This window comes from Pan troglodytes, chromosome 3 (genome assembly GCF_028858775.2).
Source record: "Pan troglodytes isolate AG18354 chromosome 3, NHGRI_mPanTro3-v2.0_pri, whole genome shotgun sequence".
Classification (NCBI taxonomy): Eukaryota; Metazoa; Chordata; class Mammalia; order Primates; family Hominidae; genus Pan; species Pan troglodytes.
The window spans coordinates 13960149-13976848 of NC_072401.2; the positions used below are offsets into that span (position 1 = coordinate 13960149).

At 35.3% G+C, this 16700-nt stretch overlaps 1 long non-coding RNA gene across 4 annotated transcripts in view; it reads left to right on the forward strand.

Moving 5' to 3' along the window:
- Positions 1–16700, forward strand: part of LOC104005987 (uncharacterized) — a 42812-nt gene that overhangs the window by 3216 nt on the left and 22896 nt on the right. For 2 of the 4 annotated variants that reach the window (XR_010156471.1, XR_010156470.1), the window contains exons 3-4: positions 3232–3479; positions 8805–8963. This is a non-coding gene — a long non-coding RNA (uncharacterized LOC104005987). The remainder of the gene's footprint in view (positions 1–3231; positions 3480–8804; positions 8964–16700) is intronic. The other 2 variants (XR_010156472.1, XR_010156473.1) reach the window with 1 other exon arrangement.

Consider the following 16700-nt stretch of genomic DNA (forward strand, 5'->3'; position numbering starts at 1 on the left):
AATGATGCAGCCAGTAGCCAACGAGTGCTGGCAGCCACTAGCAGCTGGAAGAGGCAAAAAACAAATTATCCTCAGGCTTCTGGAGGTAGCCCAGCCCTGCTGACACTTTGATTTCAGTGCAGTGACACTGATTTAGAACTTATGACCTCAAGATCTGTGAGAGAATACATTATGTTCTTTTAAGTTACCAAGTTTATGGTAATTTTTTACAATAGCCATAGATAACTAATATAAGGATGAACACAGATATTTAGTAAATCATCAAGACAGTTTCAGATTCTGGTACATTAAAAAGGTAGTAAAATAGGTGACAGATGAAATAGAGTAAAAATATCTTAACATTATTATTCATCACTAATGAAGGTGGGAAAATGGTAAACGAATCAAGGAAGGAACTAATTTCAGAAACTACCAGTCTCTGACATCTTCTTAACAAATCCAATGTCATCCATCAGTTTTCTTCATCTTTTTGCACTATTTCACAATTTTGAAGATGTAGATCCTAGGACTAATGTCTGAGTAAGGCTAAATACTGGCCATGCTTCCAGGTTGTACACTTGGTATTTCTGTATTTGTATAGTTCTGCTGAAAAACTAAGAAAAATACAGAACTAATCCCTAGAATTAATTGGTTTGTTAAACTCCTTGAGGACAAAATTTTAAAAAATAAGGCTTTCTTCCTAAAATTCTGTTCTCCCATGGGTTGTATGCACATCTACATAGATATACATGTGCATGTTGTATGTTTAACCACCATCTGAATCAAGACATAGAACAATTCAGAATCCCAGCAGACTCTCTCATGCCACCTCTCGGTTATTACCTCCTCAAAGATTACTATTATGATCTCTAGTCCTGTACATTAGTTTTACCAGCTTGTAAACATCATACAAATAGATTACAGGTAGTATGTTCTCTTTGGCATCTAGCTATTTTCACTCAATAGTATTCTATAAAGTCATCCATGTTGTTATGTGCATCAGAAGTGTATATTTTCTATTGCCATGTACTATTCCATTGTATGAATCCACTACAATTTATCCACTGTACTGTTGATGGACACACAGGTTGTTCCCAATTTGGGAATACTATGATGAGTGCTCCTCAGTACAGCCTACCGCTCTTCCAAAGGAAATCTCTGTCCACAATTAGCACTCTTCTCTCAAAAAAAAACAAACCAAAAAAAAAAACAAATCCTCCATCTACATTTTATACTCTTGAGATGGGTGAGGCATGCAACAACAGTCATGGAACTGGTTCTTGGACATAAGTTTTGACATCTGCATTTGATGATTTAATCTAGGAGTAGCTCATCTACTATATCTCATGGTCTCTACTTGAAACTTCAATTTTCACATATTGTTGTCACCATTATAAAAACGTGACTTCCGTACACAAAAATATATTAAGCCCGGTCAGGTGTCGTGGCTCACGCCTGTAATCCCAGCACTTTGGGAGGCTGAGACGGGCGAATCACGAGGTTAGGAGATTGAGACCATCCTGGCCAACATGGTGAAACCCCGTCTCTACTAAAAATACAAAAATTAGCTGGGCATGGAGGCATATGCCTGTAGTTCCAGCTACTTGGGAGACTGAAGCAGGAGAATCTCTTGAACTCGGGAGACAGAGGTTGCAGTGGAGCCAATCGCGCCACTGCACTCCAGCCTGGGTGACAGAGCAAGACTCCGTCTCAAAAAATATATATATATACACACACATATATATATACACACATATATATATACACACACATAAATATATGTACATATACACATAAATATATAGAGAGAGAGAGAGCCCACTTTCTATCAAAACCTTCCTGACTTTTTTTTTTTTCTGGTTGACAGAATGATGCTGAACTTCATGTGTAAGAATAAACACATGACAATAGCCAGGAGAAGCAAGAGGAGGGGCAAGAAATGAAGGGATCATTAATGGGCAACATATTTTTTTAGGACTATTTATAATTGCAACTGTATTGTGCAATGTCTGGAATTAATCTCAAAGCAAATATTGTATTTTATGGGGGAAAATTTAAAAAACAATAAAATACATTAAATAAAAACTAGACAAATGGAGAGACATCTCATATCCATGGATAGAAAAACAATAAAATATATCAATTCTACCAAATGATCTACAAAGTTAATGCAATTCTAATAAGATTTTTCATAGAATTTGAAATGGCACATATGGAAGGTAGAGATCCAAGGACAGGCAAGATATTCCAGAAGAAGAAGATCCTAGAACTTTCCTTACCATATATCAAGACTTTGTATAAAGTTATAATTAAGATACAGTATATTATTGGTGCAAGGATAAACAAATTCACCACAATAACATTGGAGAGCCAAGAAATAGGCTGCCAGATACATGAAACTTTATATATGAGAGAGCGTATCGAGTAGTGTATCAAAGAGGAAAGGGGTGACTGTTGGAAACATATAAGAAAAGAAATGAAATTGGAAGTGTACATTTCATTATACACACAAAAAAATAAATTCCAGTTGAATACGAATCTAAATATGAAAGAAACCTCAAATACCATGAAGAGACTGCCTTTCTTATCTTAGGATGGAGAAGAATTTCATAATGAAGACACAAAGAGTTCTTCATAAAAGAACATCAAGAAAATTTTATTAAAATTTAAAACTGTTCATCAAAATATACAATAAAGTGAAAGTATAAACCACAAACTAGGAGGAGATACATTCAACACATAAAACTTATACCAATTGGTATCCAGAACCTCCAAAGAACTACAAACCAGTAAGAAAAAAAAAAATAGAAAAATGAGCAAATAAAATGAAAAGACATTTTACAGAAGAAGAAACAGTGTGGTCAATAAACATATACAAAAATATTCAACCCGTCTTAATGTAACCAGAAAAGCACAAAAAGGGTTTAATGAGGTACCATTTCATACCTGTAGATTAGCAAAAACTAAGAAGTCAAACAATATCTTTATCAGTCAAAAAAATGAAAAACATAAAGTTATGTTAACAGAGAGAATTAATATGGAGAATTTGTTACATGGTGTTGAAGTACAGAAAAAACAAAAAGGAAATACAGGGGTGTAGCACAAAGTTACTGCAGGAGGCAGTTACTACCTCTTACCTGTTAGACTAGAGGAATGAAAGAAAGTGGTAGGGGTTATCATAACTTCGAAGCTGAAAGAGACAAACTAGAGAGTTAGGACCCAGACTTTTGCCTTACTGCTACTGTTTTTCAGGAGTACAGAGGAAGGATCCAAGGAGCAAGACACAGAATTCTGAGGAGGATGTTCCATTGGCTGCTACTGGCCATACTTTGGAAGATCAGAGGAGGGTTCCCACAGAGCTGGAACTCACCTCTGAGAAGAGGATATTGCTCAGCTGCTTCTCGTGCCTCCAAGTGAACACAATAGTGATGCTGATTCGTGAAGTTAGAAAGAATGTGGAAACTAGAAAACCACAGCTATAACCAACTGCTGCTGCTAAGGTGAGATCCCATATTTGGAATTACATTGACAAGAATGCCAAACAAACAAGAAAGAAAGTCCCTTATGCCTCCTCCTACTTTCCAAACTCTCTCATGTACCCAACCTTAGCAGAAACCAAAAGGATGCAAGCTGGCAAACAAACAAAAACAAAAACAAAAACCTATAGTTTTGATCGTACTAGCTCCATCAATAAGTCAGTACATACCTTTACAATCTGCATGATACCAGTTGTTGCAGAGAATGTGGATCAGTGGGAACTCTGACACATTCCTTGTAGAGAATACATGAAACCAGCTGGGCACGGTGGCTCACGCCTGTAATCCCACCACTCTGGGAGGCCGAGGTGGGTGGATCACCCTGAAGTCAGGATTTCGAGACCAACCTGGCCAACATGGGCAAACCCTGTCTCTAATAAAAATACAAAAATTAGCTGGGCGTGGTGGCGCACACCTGTAATCCCAGCTACTTGGGAGGCTGAGGCAGGAGAATCACTTGAACCCTGGGAAGTGGAAGTTGCAGAAAGCCGAGATCGTGTCACTGCACTCCAGCCTGGGCGACAGAGCCAGACACCATCCAAAACAAAAACAAAAACAAAAACAAACAAAGGGAATACATGAAATCACTTTAGAAAACAATTTGTCTTGGGCCAGGCGTGGTGGCTCATGGCTCACGCCTGTAATCCTAGCACTTTGGGAGGCCGAGGTGGGCGGATTACTCAAGGTCAGGAGTTCAAGACCAGCCTGGCCAACATGGTGAAACCTCATCTCTACTAAAAATACAAAAAAATTAGCCAAGCACGATGGTGGGTGCCTGTAATCCCAGCTACTCCGGAGGCTGAGGCCGGAAAATCGCTTGAACCCGGGAGGCGGAGGTTGCAGTGAGCCAAGATTGAGCCACTGCACTCCAGCCTGGGCAACAGAGTGAGACTCCCTCCCAAAAAAACAAAGAAAGAAAGAAATTTGTCATTACTTCGTAAAGTTAAAAGATGTGCATAGCCTGGTGACCCAGCAATTGCACTCCTAGGTACGTACCCTGGAAATCTCATATAAAAATGCAGCAGGCGAAACGTGCAAAAATTGTCATAGGCTCATATTCATTAGAGAAATAATCCAAAGGCCATTCAACAACAAAGTGGATAGATTTTGGCATATTCGTACAAGGAAATACTATATAGCAGGGGAAAATGAATAAACTCCAGCTACGGGGATTTATCTTAGAAATACAATATTGAGTTGGGCGGAGCGGGGGTGAAGATTACCTAATGTATGATACCATATTTATCAAGCTCTAAAACAAGAGCACAAAAGTAAATGTATATACACTTATACATGTACATGTATGAGTAATAAAACTGTCCATAAAGAGGAAGGTAAAAGAAGATGGAAAAGAAGAAACAGAAAAAGAGATACAGGTTATAATTTTTTTTAGGTTGTGTGTTATCTTAATTCATTTTCTGTTGCTTATAACAGAATACCTGAAACTGGATAATACATAAAGAAAAAAATTAATTCTTACAGCTATGGAGGCTGGGAAGTCCAAGGTCAAAGGGCTGAATTTGGTAAGAGCCTTCTTGCAGCACAGAGTATCACATGGAGAAAGGGCTGAGTGTGTTCATGTGTTTGTGTGCTCACGTATGAGGTCAGGGCTGTTCCTCTTCTTACAAAGCCACCAGTTCTCTCCTATGATAATCCATTAATCCATTAACACATTAATCCATGAATGGATAAGTCTATTTACGAAGGCAGAGCCTTCATGATCCAATCACCTCTTAAGGGCCCCACCTTTCAATACAGCCTTGGTGATTAAGTTTGAAGAAGTTTTGGAGGGCACAGTCAAACCATAGCAGATGGTGATTTCACAAGTATTCATTATATTATTATGCCATGTAACTTACTCATAACTTTATTAAATTATTTGCTATACATCTAAAAGAAAAATAAGTGAAGCTTCCCTAAGTTTTCAAGTATTGAAAAGAAATAAGAACTTCCAGATATTTTTTTAAGTATTATTAAACTAACACTAAAACTGTGTGGAGTAGGCATTGAAATAGATGGGTTTTTTTCAACAGAAAAGATTAGAAAGGTCTCAATATACAAAGAAATTAACTGGTTAGTAAAGGCGATATTTCTAATCAGTGGGGAAAACGTGGGTAATTTTTAAAACAATATTTTCTCATTTCTTCAAAATGAATTCCACATGAAGTTAAATCATATTTCTTAAATGAAGTCACAGCAAACTAGAAAAAAAGTGCATAGATTTCTATAATCTGAAGTGGAAATAACTCCTCTAAGCATAGCATGAAGGTCAAGTCACTAAATTAAAGACTGATAATGTGTGTACATAAAATTTTAAATATTCATGTGGCCAAAAGCACTATTAGGATCATGTAAACTTCCAGCAAAGACAGAAGATTTGTGCCAGTCTTCTTGCTGAGGAAACCCAGAAAATCTAGACATAATATTTTTTAATCTGCTTGAAATTATCAGAGTTACCAAATTATGACATGAGAATTTATGGGGCTAAGATTTAGTTGAAGAAAAAAGCCCAAAGAGCAGGAGACAGCTTTAGGGGCAACTGTCCCCAGATAGTATCTGCTGATTCAGGAAGTAGAATTGAGACATAGGATAAGTAGCATTTTTAACAGCCTCATAAAACTGGGAGGAGAAGGGGTAAACATGGGAGTTCAGGCCATGTCAAGGAGGAAGGAGCCTTAGTAAACCAGCCCACATTCTTTGGGTTGGGACCCTGAAAAGCTACATCTTAGAAGAAAGAGTGAGTGAACCAGAAATAGGCAGTCCCCATAGGAAGTGAAGCCAAATTTTTGGTTATCTCAATTTTTCATTAAGATAATCTCGGGTTGCTAATTTTCTTAAGTGAATCACATACAAGAAGTAAAAGCGTATTCTTTCTGGAAGAAGATAATATAAAAATATCTCTATAATTTTCCATAATTAATATCTGGCACTCAATCAAAAATGTTGCATTGAAGAACAAGACTTTCTGACTGAAAATCAAAAGAAATTGTGAACAAAAGAAGTACGGCACAGGGACCTAAATTATGGAGATATAAACCATGAACTTTAAACAGCTAATATATTTATGGGATTAAATGACAAGACTGAGAATTTGGTCTGGGAAGTTGAAATTATAAAAAAGAACCAAATGGAAATTAGCTAAAAATATAACAACTGAAGTTAACCCAATAAATAAGTGTTATGCCTGGTTACACATAGCCAAAGAGAGAAATAATAAGGTAGAAGTAAGTCAATAAAATATTCAGACTAACGGACACAAAGACAATGGAATAGAAAATACAGAATATACAGTAAGAAACATGTATGAAATGTATAATTGGAGTTCCAAGAGATATATTGTTTTCTTGATTCATCACAAAGTTGGCATTTCAGAGCAGTGAAAAAGGGCCCTTTTTTCTTTTCTTTTCTTTTCTTTTTTTTTTGAAATGGAGTCTCGCTGTGTCGTCCAGGCTGGAGCGCAGTGGCACGATCTCAGCTCACCACAGCCTCTTCTCCCGGGTTCAAGCAATTGTCCCGCCTCAGCCTCCCGAGTAGCTAGGATTACAGGTGCGCACCACCATGCCCGGCTAATTTTTGTATTTTTAGTAGGGATGGGATTTTACCATGTTGGTCAGGCTGGTCTTGAACTCCTGACTCTGCCTCAGCCTCCCAAAGTGCTGGGATTATAGGTGGGAGCCACCATGCCCAACATAAGGGCCCTCTTTTCAATAAATTGTCTTGGGCCAATTGGATAGTCATTTAGAACAAAAGTGAATCTTGAATCGTATGTGATACCATATTCAAAAATCAGTTCTGGCCATTTCATAAAGCTAAGTCTGAAGGTGAGAAACTTCTTAAAAGATTACATAGGGCAATATTTTTGCGACCTTGCAGTGGGTGAAGATTTTTTAAAGAAGAAATGAAGAAACCAACCTTTAAAGGAAAAGTTAAGTAAATGAGTTACATTGAAATTTTAAAATTCTTCTCATCAAAAGATACATTTAAGCAAATTAAAATGAAAACCACAGAGCAGAAGAAAATATTTTCAGTACATATAATGCAGACACTTGTATCTAGAATTGGAAAGTTTACCTGCAGCTTTAAGAAATTGACACAAATAACCCAATAGAATGTTCGACATGAGGCTTGAATAGGCACTTCATGAAATGGCCATAACATTAAAAGGTTCTTAACTTCATTAGTAATCAGTTAAATGCAAATGCAAAGTATTATAAGTTACCACTACCCATACACCAGAATGGTTAAGTTACAAAGGCTGATATTGCCAAGAATTGGAGAAGATGTGAAACCATTAAATTTTCCATGCACTGCTGATAGGAGTATATATTTCTGTAACCACTTTGTAAACCTGTTTGGCATCATCTAGTAAAGCTGAATATACACAACCTATAGTTGGGCAGTTTGATTTCTTAGTATCTACCCAAACAAAATGCAACCAAATGTATGTACAAGAATGTTCATGGCAGTATTATGCATAATACCTCAAGACTGGAACCAGTCTAAATGTCCATCAACAATTGAGATGTTGCATATTCACACAGTGGAATATTATACAGCAATGAAAATGAATGAATTGCTACATATTACAATATGAAAAAAAAAAACAATATGTTAGGTGAAAGAAGCCAGACACAAGTGAGAACATCTTCTGTGAATCTGTTTTCATAAGGTAAAAACAAACAAACAAACGAACAAACAAAACATTGGTATTAGAAGTAAAGTACTGGCTACCTATGAGTGAGGTACCAGTACTTTCGAATTACTGATAACATTCTATTTCTTGACTTGGATGGTGGTCACATGGATGTGTGTTCTTTCTTATAATTCACTTAGCTATGAACTTGATGTGTACAATCTTCTGTATGTTTTGCTTATATAATTATAAATATATACATATATAATTGATAGCAAATGCATATAAAATATCTAGACTAATACAAACCAAATTATGAATAGCTATTAATAGTAGTGAGATTATAGAGAACTATCCCTTTCCATTTAAACATTTTGATATTGTATGAAATTTGTTACAGTGAACATAAATTTGATTTAAAAATGGAAAGAAAGGATAAAAATAGTTCAACAATAACAAAAGACGAATAATAAACAACAGTCCTTTTCACAGTAGGTAGATGAGAACTTTGTCATATGATTAGTATATTCTGCTAATACATACAAAACCTGCTAGTTTAATAATCATCTAAAAGCCTTTGTTTGAAAAGAAATAACTCTTGCTTGTAACAGAACCCCAAACTGGTTTGTGAGCTGCAATTTTCCATCTGTCCACAGTTCTGCCTCATTGCATGGGGACGTGCTTCATTGATTCCTAAAGCATAGCTCCAGACAAAACCAAAAATCTGTAGAGCAGAAGAGTTCTCAAATCACCTCCACAGCTGTAAAAACCAGACCTATCACAACTCACCAGCAAGGCTGGCATGGTTAGATAAGGTAATATGTGTAGAAGTGTTCTGAAAAATAGGAGTTGTGGTACAAACACAAAACATTATTTGAAGCTTGATTGTGGGAGCTTTGAAGGTGTGAATTTCCTTCACCATCAAAAGCCGGCATAAAGATTCCAGTGGTACTAGGGAAATGGCATTTCCGGAGTCCATGGAATGGCAGCGCTGCAAATGTTCTCTAACTCCTAATATCCTTTACTTTGATCTCTTCTGAAACCTTGTTTTATACAGCCCTCCTCCATTGCATAACTGCTTTATCTATGATGGTCCTTAGCTATGTCATCTGGGTTTTCAGTTTATCTACGTTGTAAAATTTAAGTTTAAGACATTCAGACAAGTGAGATACTGCTATAAAGTATTATCTTAATTTTGAGAGGGCATTTCCCAAAAGTGAGTTCTTTGGACATTAGTCCAATGAATTCCTGTTTAGTTTGAAAACAGCTATAGCTACTCTACTTTTGGAAGGTGACAATGCACTTGAACAGACTATATTGTGAGAAATACTGCAATAAATAATCTCCGTTGACCTTTTACAACCCAACATTACTTGAAAAAGGGTTATTTAGTCAAATACATTTCTGGAAATTCCCTGAACTTATTTGACCAAAGAACCCATTTTCTAAATAATATTTACTAATATATAGAACTAATATAACTAATATCACATAAAATATTATTTTAGAAGCCCTACTTTTAAAAATTCCAGAAAAGAAATAAATCGTATGCATAGTTAAGAAACTTAGTTCTAATACTTAAATCCTCATTATAGAAGGGCTCATATGCAAAAGGTTTCAATTTCTCCTTAAATATATGAGGAGCTCAGTATTATAATATACAAATGTTTTGATTCAGAATGTTTAAAACTTTCTCAGTGCCTTAGTCATTATTACTAAAATAAATTAGTATCATAAGAACATGAAGAGAAGCTCAAGCGTGGTGGTTAAAGCAGTAGCATAGATTTGAATAGATCTGATTTACATTTGTAGTCATGTTTATGATGTTGGACAAGTAATGTAAATTTTGTGAGTTTCAGTTTTCTCACCTATAAAATAGAGATTATAGTAATAGTACTTAATAGGATTATTAAAAAGCTTATCAATATATATACAGTGTTTAGTATAACACTAAATCTATATTAGAACCTTTTATTAAAGTGTCTCATTTTCATATCAAGTAAGCACATTAGTACATAAATATTCAAATGAATTTTGTCTATAAAGCCTTCGCGATGGCAACCTATCCAGTTAAGCCAGTGATGCTAATATTTTCAAATATCTTTTTTTGCGAGATGAGTAAAGGGAGAAAGAGTAAGCTTTCTGACTAAATATGGATAAATTAAAGTTTGGTATGATACAGGAGAATCATTTTCCTGAAGAAATTTAACTGAATTCAATAAAAACACTAGATATAGCCCCTGCACACACAAAGCCATAGATTAATACTACCTGCTGTGAGATAGTTAACTTTGAAAAACGAGTTTCCTGGAGAAGAAGAAATTCTACCTTAAAACTATAACAGTCTAGAAATCCTGCCTGAGTTTCCAGCCAGCGACTTGCCCTACAAATTTCAGACTTGCCAGCACCCACAATCATATGAACCAATTCTTTCAAATTCTTCTCTTTCTTGCTCTCTGTCACTACACACACACACACACACACACAAAGTGGTTCTGTTTCTCCAGAGAACCCTGATTGATACATGCTGTGAGGGATACCAAGGTGAATTATGACTTTATTTGATTAGTATTTATGCTGCCTTTGCAAATAAAAGAATTTTTCCAATTCCTCTTTTTTTTGAGTACCCATTATGAAACAGACACCTCATGAGGAAATTTAGCATATATTGTCTAACTTCATCTTTATAATGATCCAACAAAAGTAAGAAGTAAATCTTAAATATTAGAAACTGCAATTTGTGAATTACTTTACAGAATATAAGACCCCAAAAGAAGGGATACAAATATAGAAAAAATAAAGCAAGAAGTGAGGAAATTCATAGACATGAACAAAATAAGTAGGAAAAAGAAATTACTTTGAAACTGAAATATTTTGAGTTATCCTGGGCTAAGCCTACTTAGCTTTTTCCAAAAAAAAATCTTAATTTTTATATAATGGATTTAGCACATCTTTCCCTAGTTACTTGACCCTCCACTACTCCATGGTATATTCATGACAACTATTTAACAATATATACTTAAATAAGAAAAAATATGGCTATAAGGAGAGAAATAAAACATGAATTTAATTTCAGCTCTACTTATTACTAATTTATAGGCCTTGGGTAGCCTTCTTAGCCTCAGTTTTGTTACCCATAAAATAGAAGTAAGAGTAAACACTTCACAAGGGTATTATGAAGATCAAAATACTAGTATTTTAAAGAAATGCAAGGGAGAGGACAGCACAATGCTGTCAATAAAAGCCAAGTTTCTGAAGTTTTTGCAATTCTGCAAACTGTATACAAGCTCTAAGTTCTTCTCAACACTAAACCAAAAACTTTTTCAAACTAAACCTCTGTTGCTGTTTTAAATGAAACTTTTAGAAATGAAAGTTATAATCATTGAAATTAAAATCTTAGTGACTGGATTAAGTAGTACATTTGAAACAGCTCAGTAACTGGAAAATAAATATGATGAAATTACCCAGAATGTACCACAGATGTATCAGGATATTTTTTAAAAATGGGAGAGAGATTGAAAAACATGGAGAATAACCTGGGAAGGTGTAACATGCAACTACAGTTGAAGAAAGAGAAGAGAGAAAGGATATGGAAGAGGTAATATGCTGAAATGTAAAGACTGAGGATTTTCTAGAATTAATGAAAGACATTAAATGCACATAAGCAAAACACAATATTCTAAGCAGAATAATAGAAAGTGACACCTGAATTCATTGTATTAACATTCCATAACCTACCAAAATGTGAAAAAAAAGTTTTTAGGTTATATCCTGTATATGCTAGTCACAGATTAAATCCTCTATATGCTAATCATAAATTAATCTATTTTTCTTGTAACCAGGAAAATACAAAATAATAACATATGTCATAATGATACATTTAATTGCAATTTTAAAGCATTTGTTGTTTTTCTTATAGGTGTGTACGTGCATGCACGTGTGTGTATGTGTGTGTGTATGTTTCTCTCTGTATCAGGCCAATTCATTACTTGCTGGAAGTCATACCACAAAGCATTTTTGCCAACTATTTATGTTCTTTCCTTACTTAGGTAAAGTAAATCCCATACTTTCTCAGTAGGGTTAAGGTCAAGACTCTGAGGGGAGCCACTCCTTCCTAATTAGTTCCCCAGACTCCTCTTTTTTTCCCCCTTTAAATGGCCACAACAGTCTAGAAAAATGTTTGGAGTCATAATCCCCCTGATAAATGAATCCCTGATCAACCAGCTGGTTTCCAGAAGGGACTCCTTGCTGTGCTGCAATTATGTTGAAGCTGAACTCCAGTAGTTCAGGTCACGGCTGAAGTACTGAAGGGAAAAATACCTATCTCAGAGCTCCACTGTATGACACAGTAAGCTACAAGACTCCTGCTTCTCCTCTCCAAAGCCCTCACCCAAAGATCAATATTCTTCTTAGTTAATGAGAAAAATACTTAATGATGTGAATGCACGTGCAGGTCCTTGACTGGTGACCCACGCAGGGGAGATTCATGCCTTCAGAGTGTACTGGCAATTTAAAACCCATCCTAGAAACCTTGAAAATGATTTTCTATTTATTCGATAATATACTTAATTTTTCAGTTACTAAATAGTTATCTATTAACAGTGGAGCCACATTATTTGATATTTCGCAGGTAAAAGGTATAAAGGAAAATATTTATAAATACCAAGTTATATATCATACTAAGAGTTAGGAAAAGTCACATCTTAAATATTAGAAATGAAACGGCTCTTTAAAACACACAGAGGAACATATACAGAATTTTTCACCTGAGGACTACCTGATTGTATAGATTTTCAGATACCTTTCCATAAATCTTACAGACTTATTTTCCCTCCCTGATTCTGCTAGGATAATAAAAATGTCCTGTTCGTGTTCCACGTGAATGGGCTCAGTCCTTCCTCATTTAATACTGTCAATAATGTTAGGTCAAATATGAAGTTGATTTGTGTTTATGCAGAGACGATGTTAACTTCTCTACTTTAAGTATTTCTAACTAAACATACCCTTCCATGAGATCACTATGTGTCCTCCTTTACCTTAATTTCAGAAAAAGAATTCAAATCATTCCAGAAAAAAAAGAGATGTTTTAGAAGGCAATGAGACTCTTATTGTATGAAAAGAGATGACAATCACCCCTATGCAAAGTTAAAGGATGACAGACTATAGAAGAGGTTTACAACATGTAAAATAGAAAAAGAATCAATAATCAGAATAAGGAATGCCAACTTCACTAGGCTTTCGTAAGGCTGCCACAACAAATTACCACAAATGGAGTGGCTTAAAACAACAGAAATCAATTCTCTTACAGTTCTGGAGGTAGTAAGTCCCAAATCAAGCTGTCGAAGGCTCTAGGGGAAAGCACCCCTTGGCTTGTGGCTACATCATTCCAGTCTCTGTCTCCATCTGCACTTGACCTTCTCCTCCATCTGCCCTATGTTCTTCCTTTGTGTGTCTCTTAGAAGGACACTTGTTGGATTTACAGCCCACCTAGATAATATAGGATGATCTCATCTTGAGATTCTTAACTGAATCACTTCTGCAAAGACGCATTTTCAAATAAGATCACATTCATAGGTTCCAGAGGTTAGAACATGAGTATATCTTTGTGGGGTTGGGTCCTAATTCAACACAATATGCCTATCAGATTTTTAGTTAAAAGCTTATAGAAGCTTTTGATTTGAGGCAATCTCCTCTACTATGAACATAAAAGATTAAATAGAGAAAGTATAAAAACAATTCAAGATGCAAATCATAGTGAATCAGAAGATTAAAGCAGTAAATATCCGGGCGCGGTGGCTCACGCCTGTAATCGCAGCACTTTGGGAGGCTGAGGTGGGTTGATTGCCTGAGGTCAAGAGTTCAAGACCAGCCTGGCCAGCATAGTGAAACCCTGTCTCTACTAATTTCACAAAAATTAGCCGGGCGTGGTGGTGGGCACCTGTAATCCCAGCTACTCTGGAGGCTGAGGTGGGAGAATTGCTTGAACCCGGGAGATGGAGGTTGCAGTGAGCCGAGATCACGCCACTTCACTCCAGCCTGGGCAACAGAGCAAAACTCAGTCTCAAAAAAAAAAAAAAAAAAAAAAAGCAATAAATAAAACTGAAACTATGGGTGTAAATGACTTCAGGTCTTCTTGAAAAGACAAATGAATTTAACTCAATATTACAGGGACCAATAATAACTATAGAACAGTGCTGTATAAATGTTGGGCATCCTTGTATCATCTCACTATCAGAGGGAAAGTTTTCAACATTAAAACATTTTCTTTCTAATCCTAATTCTAAATAAATACTAAATGTCATCAAACTTTTTTAGTGAGGATTTTTCCTATTAATGTTGTTTAGTACATTGAGTTAATAACTTCTGAAATAAATTCTATCTATTCATTAAAAAAAATTACAGAGACCTAAAGTGCATTCAACAAAAGTCTGTATTCACTCATGATTTTAAAAAATAATAACTTCTTGAAAATGAAGAATAGAAGGAAACTTCCTTAATCTGATTTTTAAAAATAACTCTCAAAAGCCTCTGTAAACATCACGCTAAATGGGAAAACTTTTGAAGCATTTCTAAATTGGGAATAAATAAGCAAGTTTGCTTGCTATTATCTTCTGTATTCACCACCATATGGGGAAGAAACGTTGCAAAGGAAAAGACAACACTGTCTCTGTGATGATATGATCACCATGATAGAAAAGACAAGCAAATCTCTTAATAAACTCGTAGACCTAAAAAGAGTTCATTAAGCTTGCTGGATACAAGATCAACATACAAAAATTAGTGATATTTCTAAACACCAGCTACACCAGCGAAAGCAACCAGAAAGTATAAAGAAAAACGATATCATTCACAAACACAAAAACTGTAAGGTAATGAGAAACAAAAGATGTTCAAAAACATTGTGGACATAGCTGGGCATGGTGGCAAATGCCTGTAGTCCCAGCTACTTTGAAGGCTGAGGCAGGAGGATTATTTGAACCCAAGAGTTAGAGATTGAAGTGAACTGTGATTGCACCACTGCTCTCCAGCCCAAGCAACAGGGCAAGACCTTGTCACAAAAAAAAAAAAAAAAAAAGTTATTATGGTAAAATAGTCCCAATTCTATATAAAGTCACATAAATTCAATTGCAATTAAGATTGTAATCTTGTTTTAATGTGGTACTGAAAAAAATGATCCCAAATTTTGGTTGTCAAATAATTTTGAAAAAGAAGAAGAAGGCCTGCAGACAGCATAGAGGTAAAGGCATCAGTAGAACAGAGTAGAAACCCAGAAAGACTCAGACATACATGATAATTTAGTATTTCAATTCAGTGAGGAAAGGATTAAGTATTTAGTAAGTGGTACTTGGACTAATGGATATCTAGAGGGAAAAAAAATAAAGTTTCTATTTCACAGTGTAAATAAAAATATTTTACAAATGAGAAAATCAAAACTTTATAATATTTTAGATGACAATAAAGAATATATAACTTGGAGTAGAGAAGGAAGTCTTAAGACATACAAACAAAACTATGAAGGAAGGGTATGTTTAGTTAGAAATACTTAAATACTTTAACATATGCCTATGTTAAAATTAAAAAAACACTTTAGTTCAATTTTTAAAAACACCGTAAACAAAGTTAAAAGGCAAACTAGGAGGGAGGACATATGACACTTACATCACTGATGAAATTCAAGCCAACAATTAGCTTAAAGTTGGTCTCCAATCTTAATGCCCCTAGACTTACAGAAGAAATAAAAGCAATCATTTCTGGAGGAAGGCACCTTTAGTCTGTGCCACAGAGAATCCAGTTAATTTTCTAAGAAAAATGGGCAGTTGACAGACACAGATAGCTCTGAACACATGGAAATAAAGCATTGTAAATGACAATTAGCTGAAACCACAAACAGCATGAACATCTAAAATGACTAATATAATGAAATTGTTAACACAGGCAATGAAGAAATCATGCTTATTATGTTTAGAAATGAAAGACAAGCTTGAACATACTTGTAAGGAAGAATTTATTAAAAAGCAAGTAGCAGATTTAAAAAATCAATATTTCTTAACACAAAAATTAAAATAATTGAAATTAAAAACACAAGCCTAGGAAACAAAACAAGACACCGTCTCTACAAAAAATTAGAAAATTATCCAGGTGAGGTGGTACACACCTGTAGTCTCAGCTACTCGGGAGGCAGAAATGGGAGGATCACTCAAGCCCAGGAGTTTGAAGGTACAGTGAGTCATGATCACACTACTGCACTTCAGCCTGGGTTACAGAGTGAGACCTTCTCTTAAAAAAAAAAAAAAAAGCAAACACACACACACACACACAACAGAATTAACACAGATGAAAAAAGAATTTGTTAATTAGAAGATGATCTATATGACAGTATCCAGAATGGAGCACAAAAATAAAAGAGAAGAAAAACATGAAATAAATGTTGAAAGACACATAGAATAAAGTGACTAACAAATATTCAATCTTAGTTACAGAATACAATGAAAGAAAAAATAGGGGTGATGCAATATTTGTAGTGATAAGGGGTGAGAGTTTTTCAAAAATTG